The sequence below is a fragment of the Mobula hypostoma genome, chromosome 18, assembly GCF_963921235.1.
Source record: "Mobula hypostoma chromosome 18, sMobHyp1.1, whole genome shotgun sequence".
NCBI classification, from domain to species: Eukaryota; Metazoa; Chordata; class Chondrichthyes; order Myliobatiformes; family Myliobatidae; genus Mobula; species Mobula hypostoma.
This window is the reverse complement of record NC_086114.1, coordinates 57,350,047-57,357,935: the sequence shown is the minus strand read 5'-3', so window position 1 is coordinate 57,357,935 and position 7,889 is coordinate 57,350,047.

Here is a 7,889-nt window from a genome sequence, read left to right as displayed (position 1 = left end):
ACTCCACTCTTTAAGAAAGGAGGAGGGCAGCGGAAAGGAAATTATGGACCAGTTAGCTTGACCTCAGTGGTTGGGAAGATGTTAGAGTCAATTGTTAAGGATGAGGTGATGGAGTACTTGGTGACACAGGACAAGATAGGACAAAGTCAGCATGGTTTCCTTAAGGGAAAATCTTGCCTGACAAATCTGTTGGAATTATTTTAGGAGATTACACGTAGGATAGATAAAGGGGATGCAGTGGAAGTTGTATATTTGGACTTTCAGAAGGCCTTTGACAAGGTGCCACATGAGGCTGTTTATCAAGTTAAGAGCCAATGGTATTACGGGAAAGTTACTGGCATGGTTAGAGCATTGGCTGAATGGTAGGAGGCAGTGAGTGGGACTAGAAGGATCCTTTACTGGTTGTCTGCCAGTGACTACTGGTGTTCCACAGGGGTCAGTGTTGGGACCACTTCTTTTTATGCTGTATATCAATGATTTAGATGATGGAATAGGTGGCTTTGTTGCCAAGTTTGCAGATGATATGAAGATTGGTGGAGGGGCAGGTAATGTGAGGAAACAGCTAGATGCAGAAGGTCTTAGACAGGTTTGGAGAATGGGCAAGAAAGTGCAAATGAAGTACAATGTTGGAAAATGCATGGTCATGCACTTTGGTAGAAGAAATACACGTGAAGCAAATCCAAAAATCTGAGATGCAAAGGGACTTGGGAGTCCTTGTGCAGAACACCTTAAAAGTTAACTTGCAGGTAGAGTTGCGGTGAGGAACGCATATACAATGTTAGCATCCACTTCAAGAGATCTTGAATACTAGAGCGGGGATGTAGTGCTGAGGCTTTAAAAGGCACTGGTGAGGACTCACCTTGAGTAGTTTGAACAGTTTTGGGCTCCTTATCTAAGAAAAGATGTGCTGACCTTGGAGAGGGTTCAGAGGAGGTTCACAAGGATGATTCCGGGAATGAAAGGGCTATCATACAAGAAACATTTGATGGCTCTTTGTCTGTACTCGCTGGAATTTAGAAGGATGAAGGGTGGATCTCATTGAAACCTTTCGAATGTTGAAAGGCATAGATAGAATAGGATGTTTCCCATGATGGGGGAGTCCAGGACAAGAGGCCACAGCCTCAGGATAGAGGGGTGTCCATTTAAAACAGAGATGTGGAGAAATTTCTTTAGTCAAAGGGTGGTGAATTTGTGGAATTTGTTGCCATGTGCAGGTGTGGAGGCCAGGTCGTTGGGTGCATTTAAGGCAGAGATTGATAGGTTCTTGATTGGGCATGGCATCAAAGGTTACAGGCAGAAGTCGGGAACTGGGGTTGAGGAGGAGAAAAAAAAAGGATCAGCCACGATTGAATGGCGGAGTAGACTCAATGTGCCAAATAGCCTAATTCTGCTCCTGTGTCTGATGGTTTCAGTAATAACTAGAAGATAGGTTGAATCCGATGTCGAGGGGAGTAATGGGCAGTTGGAGTCAGTTTTTTTTGGGGGGGGTGACATGAAGGAGAGGGATGGAAATGGTGAGCAAAAAGGAGAGGGAACCGAGGTAGACAGAAGGAATGGAAAAGAACCACAGGGAGTGTGGGTCACCCGAAGCTGGAAAATTCAGTGTTCAATCCATTGGGCTGTAAGCTATCCTAGCAGATTATGAGATGGTACTCTGCCTGAGTCAGAAAACCATATCTCAGAAAACACTAACTACATGAAAGAAGTATGATGAAAAAGATTCAAATCAGAAATCCAATATTAATATACTAAATAGTTAATATTATAAATAGAATTTCCATTTTCTTTGAAGATATTAATTTTAAATTATTATTCTGATGAGACTAATTATCTGAGAAGAATAAAGTTTAAATATATTTTCAGCTTATTGTACATCAAAAAGATGAATAAAATTGACAATGTGGAAAAGGAGCATTAACTATAAATTAAACTAGCATAGGGATTTTCTACTTCTAACATTGCACGTATACTAAAACTGACTGCCTTCTAGTTGCCCTTTTAAAATTATATAATAATGATTTTGTTAATTTGAAAATATAATCCTGCAGAATTAAAACTTATTAACATAACCCAACCAAGAATTCTATATTGGTGCTTTGCAGAGTATTCTCAAATATTATCAGTCTCCCGCACGATTTACTCCCTTTGCCGATTTAAATTTAAAGCAGCAATTTCTCATTTAAATTATGTAATTATTTCAGTTACAAAAATGAGCTAATTATGAGCCAGCTGGAAGTTGAAAGACAGCTCATTGGTGTATGCCATTAGTCTTGATATCACAAGTTTGAGGAAGACCGGTCACATGACCTCCCTGGTGACTGGCAAATAGGGTAGACTTGTCCATGGTGTCAGCCTGCTACTAGCTGCACATTTAACAATTGATCTATCCAGTATAGCACATTACAGGCCTTTCTGCCCACGATGTTCTGCCGGCCTCTTAACCTATCCTAGTATCAACCTAAACCTTCCCTCCCATGTAGCCATCCATTTTTATCTAATCCATGCAGCTAAAGATAATTTAATTAACAAATCAAAATAATTTGTGTAGAGGGAGTTCAGCAGACTCCTCCAAGGGTTGCCAGTGGTGCATGTTGTGGAAGACAGATGCAGACATCCCACCCTGTAAAAACTCATTTCAGGGAGGTAGCACCATCAATTTGCGGGACATGGGATGGTTGCAATAGAGTAGCTCCTTAGCAGCTAGCTAGCTAGTTTAAATAACGTTAGCTATGCTAATGAACGAATGACACCTGTTAAACTCACCTCAACATGTCTTTTACAGTCTTAACCCACCATGGGCAATAGAAGAGTCACTGTTGCAAACAGTGCAGCAAGCAACACTGTCATTATTTTTGACCCCTATTAGGTAGGGGTACACTTTAGTGTAGTCTGGGGTGACGTATATTTTATATTTTCTTTTTTTGGAACACTCTGTCATGGTGCTCTCTCTCTCTCTCTCTCTCTCTCTCTCTCTCTCTCTCGCACTCTCTCTCATTCTCAATCTCGCTCTCTCGCTCTCTTACTCTCACGTTCTCTCTCATGCTCTCTCTCTCTTGCTTGGTCTCAAAAAATCGATTTCCGGGATACTGTATATAATTTGCGGGCATCAGGGAACCACTATCAATATGCAGGAGACTCCCGGAACTTCCGGGAGAGGTGGGATGTCTGCAGATGTTGGGTCAGACATGTGACAGAATCATCAGCTCCAGTACAAGGTAAATGTTCTGTCCTTTCTATAGCTAAGAAGTAGTTTGAACTTGCCTAGCAGGTCCTTCAGATCAGATGGATATCTCTTCTGATATAAACTGCTTCTTCATCTATTCTAGATAAAGCCAAAACAATTTTAAATATAATCAAAGCAAGTTCACACTAGCATTATATTTTACCCTCCTATCCTTATCAAAGAATCTTGCAGTAATACTTAGAAGCTCCTAATTTTGCTGATTCAGGCAATAGTTTGGCCACGTTATGGATGAGCCAAGAAAGAATACTAAATTTAACGATTTTAAATAGTTACACATTTAATGAAAAATGAATGTATGGGTTTCTGCTGAGACAGTATATCTTTACTGATCAGCTTTCACAATGAATAAAAGAAAATCATTCAGAATTTCCTCCCACTTTACCCAAACAGAGGAAGTATTGTATAGTATTCATGTTTGGCCACCAACATTCTGTTGCTCTTTGACCTTATTGAATCTAACATAACCAAAAAAACATTTTAAGGCAGTTCAAGGGAAGACTCTTCTTCATTATCATCCAAATAACTTATCTAATTCACTCTCCATTGAATAGTTCTTATTTTTGTTCTAGTATTCGGTATATTTTATTTATAACTCTCATCAGGTTATTTTGAAAACAATCAAATTGCAGGAGTTGCCAGAAACTAGCTACCAAAAGAATTAATTAGTTTAAGTTGTCTACAAACTGCTGAAACTATAACAAATTTAAAGTCACACTTTAAAGAAAACATTTGACTGATGTATGATAAAGCAAAAGAAAGATGATCATTTTTTCATCTGTAAATCACTGGCATTGAAGTTGATGGTAGCTGAAATATTCAGTAGACATTTCAGTCTTCTGTTCTATATGATTCTAACAGAATCTATTGAACTTTGAACTTTCAAAACTCATCTACTATTATAGATAAATACAAGAAAAAGTGCTCCTTGTGGGAGCACTGACCATAATCTTTTAATTTATCTTGGGGTACATTTGTGGTGGAAGACCCTGGAGAGAGGTGAATACAAGTATAAGCCTAGAAACTACAGATTTGTCAGTTTAGGATTATAGTTACACAATGGAACTGTGTGCCAACCATCAACCACTGATCATTCTACATCAAACCCCCATTTCCATCAATTGTCGACAGATTCTACTCACCTACACAGCAAGGGCGAATTACCCTATCAACCCTGATGGTTTTGGGATGTAGGAGGAAACCAGAGTACCTTGAAGAAACAGGGACCTTGTCACAGGTTAAACATGCAGACTCCATAGAGACAACACTGAGAACAGGACTGAACCTGGGTCTCTGGCACCACCATATCCATCATCATATCAGCTTCAAAGAATTGGCCCATGTGGAGTTTGAACCCATGTCCCTGTTATTAATACCACACTCTAACCCAGGGGTCTCCAACCTTTTTTGCATTGCAGAGCGGTTTAATATTGACAATATTGTTGCGGACGGCTGACCCGGTGGGGGGTGGGGGTAGGGTTGCCAACGGACAAGAGTAGCAGTCAATACGTTGTGTTTACCCCAAGAAAGACTACCATGACCATGAAGCCTTGCGCGGGCACCTGTGTTCACATGCGTGTACGTGCTGATTTTTTTTCTACAAATCGTTTTTGACGATTCTGTTCGGGGAGGGGGTGTTAATCACGACTGGAATAAAGGTGATAAGTGGCTAATACACTCAATTTCATTTCTAAAAGGGTTTATCTAACAAATTTAATATTAAATACAGAGTGCATATTTTCCTCGCATGAATATGGTGATAAATCAATTATCAGGGGAGGACAGGGGAGCTTGAAGTAAGTATTGAACGAACTTCCAGTAGAAGTGGAAGAGGCAGTTTCAATATTATCATTTAAAGAAAAATTGGACAACTATACGGACAGGAAAGGAATGGAGGGTTATGGGCTGATTGCAGGTCGGTGGGACTAGGTGAGAGTAAGTTTTTGGCACGGACTAGAAGGGCCGAGATGGCCTGTTTCCGTGCTGTAATTGTTATATGGTTATATAAGTCACTTATAAGTCAATAGCATCATAACATTTTAAGTAACGTTTGGATATTAAACACACAGCACATATTTTCCCCGTATGAACATATAAAATCATTGCAACACACCAATATCGCTGAATCAGTGGGAGCCCTGGGCTGAATACTTGTTTCCCTGCAACAAGACGGTGCCATCGAGGGGTGATGGGAGACAGCGATACTCGAAGGGGGTTCCTTATGTCCAGTCTATTCCGCAATTTAGTTTTCGTTGCATTCATTGCAGAGATATGTTGGAAATGGAAGTAACGTTTTCAGTGCTTTCGTGGCTATCTCAGGATATTTATCCTTGACTTTGATCCAGAATGCTGGTAGAGACATTATGTCAAACATACTTTTCAGCTCACTGGCATTTGCAAGCTAGAGGAGTTGATCTCATTCCTGTGCTGACATGGATGACACGCGGGTAATGACCTCGCGTGCGTTCGAGCTCAGCAGTGTGCATGATAGGGAATGAGGAAAGGTGCAGCTGACTCCTATCGCCAAGTCATATTGTTTCCTCGCGGCCCGGTAGCACATGCTTTGCAGCCCGGTACCAGTCCACGGCCCGGTGGTTGGGGACCGCTGCTCTAACCAACTGAGCTAACCAGACATGTAGCTTCAAAAGCTTTTAAAAACATTAACCAAGTACAAACAAATAGTCTCTTGAAAGAAAGTGGTTTAAGTAAGGCAAGCTAGCACAGATTTGTTAATGGCAAATCTTGTTAAAAGACCATAGCATTTTTGATGAGATAATGGGCAGAGATAATGAAGGCAGTTTATTGTGGACTTCAGATTTATATAAATGCTGCATAACAGGCTTATCAGTAAAGCTGAAAGACATGGCACAAAAGGTATATTGATAGTATGGATATGGTTGGCTAGGTAGTAGGTAACAGAGGGCTGTGATAAATTGTGTTTCTTAGACAGCAAGAATGGAAATGGTGGTATTTGTTTTGAGAGATCAGGGCTTATTTTATTTTTAAAATATTTTAGTGAGTTAGATTTGGGGTGCAAGGCACAAGTTCTACATATGTGAATAGCACACTACTTGGGAGAGTATTGTGAACAGCAAAGAGGATTCTGATGTATTGCACAATTATATAGTATAAACAGGTTGTTGGAAAGGGCAGGTAAAATTTAACATGGAAACATTTGGTAGGTAGAAAGAATAAGGATGGGCAATATAGAGTACAGCATTCTGTTTTAGCAGGGGTGCAGGATCAAAAGGATCTAGAAGTATGAGTGTATACGTCATTGAAAGTGGCAGGACTGTTTAAAAAAGGTTGATAAGGCATACCCAATTCTTGGCTATATCAAGAGATGTGCAGAATATAGAAACAGGCGAATCTTTGGAGAAGATGAGACTGTTTTCTTCAGAGAAAAGGCTGAGGAGAGAATTGATAGAAGTATATTAAATAATAAGGGTTCTGGATAGAGTGGATAATGAGAGGCTGTTGCTGTTGATCAAAGACTAGAGATCACGGGTTTAAAATAAAAGGAAAGAGAATTAATAGTGTAAGAAAACATGTTTTACACAGTATGTGGTTAGAATCTGAATTGCATTGATGACAGATGTGGCAGAAGCAGCTTCTATTGTGGCCTTCAAGAATAAATTTCATAAATATGTAGTGAGGAAAAGTTTGCAAAGTTACTGAGAAGGAAATAGCAGAGAGCTGGCATGTATATGATGGGCCAAACAGCCTCCTTTTGTGTTATCTCCATTCTATTATCCTAGAATAAATTTACAGTAAATAAAAGATGTAGCAAAGTAGGGGATAAGAATCAGAGCTTGATGTTTATATTGTGGATCACCAAAACATTAAAATATGCAGATGGAGAAGCTTTTTCAATTAACTACTGGCACTGGGTTTGTAATGTAGAGAATTTCACATGTTGTACAGTCTACATTAATAATAAAGACTAACATTACAAAATAACAGTGCCAAAATCTATTGATGAATTAAGTGGAAAGCGGCCAGTGAGTGAGTGGGCCAGTGAAGGAGTGGAGCTTTGAGGCTTTGGCTCGAGAGATTCTGGCAGTTTTGGCAGTTGGTCTGCGCAATCAAGTCAGTCAAGATTTGAATAGCTCAGACTCAGCAGAAAGCAGCTGATTGGGCAATCGAGGTCAGGTGACCAAGCATTTTGAAAAGCTCAAACAGATAAATAGAGGGATAGCTCAAGCGAAGCGGCCTGTGGAAATCAGCCAGTGAGTGAGTGGGCCAGTGAAGGAGTGGAACTTTGAGGCTTTGACTCGAGAGGCTTCGACGAGAAGAGGCAGGGGACAAGCTTGCTCGCAGTTAGTTTTTCCAATGTCTCCTGAGACGGTGTGAGATTTGGCAGTCTTGGGGGAACGCCCCTCTCCCGCAGAGTCACATCTGCCAGAAATGCATATGGCTGGGCGATCTGGAAGACCGTGTAAGGAATCTGGAGCAGCAGCTGGATGACCTTCGACTCATAAGGGAGAATGAGGCAGTCATAGATGAGAGCTACAGGGAGGTAGTCACACCTAGGCTGTCGGAAGCAGGTCGTTGGGTGACAGTCAGAGGAGGGAAAACGAAGGTGAGCAGACAGGTAGTGCAGAGCACCCCTGTAGCCATTCCCTTGAATAGTAAGTTTACCGTCCTG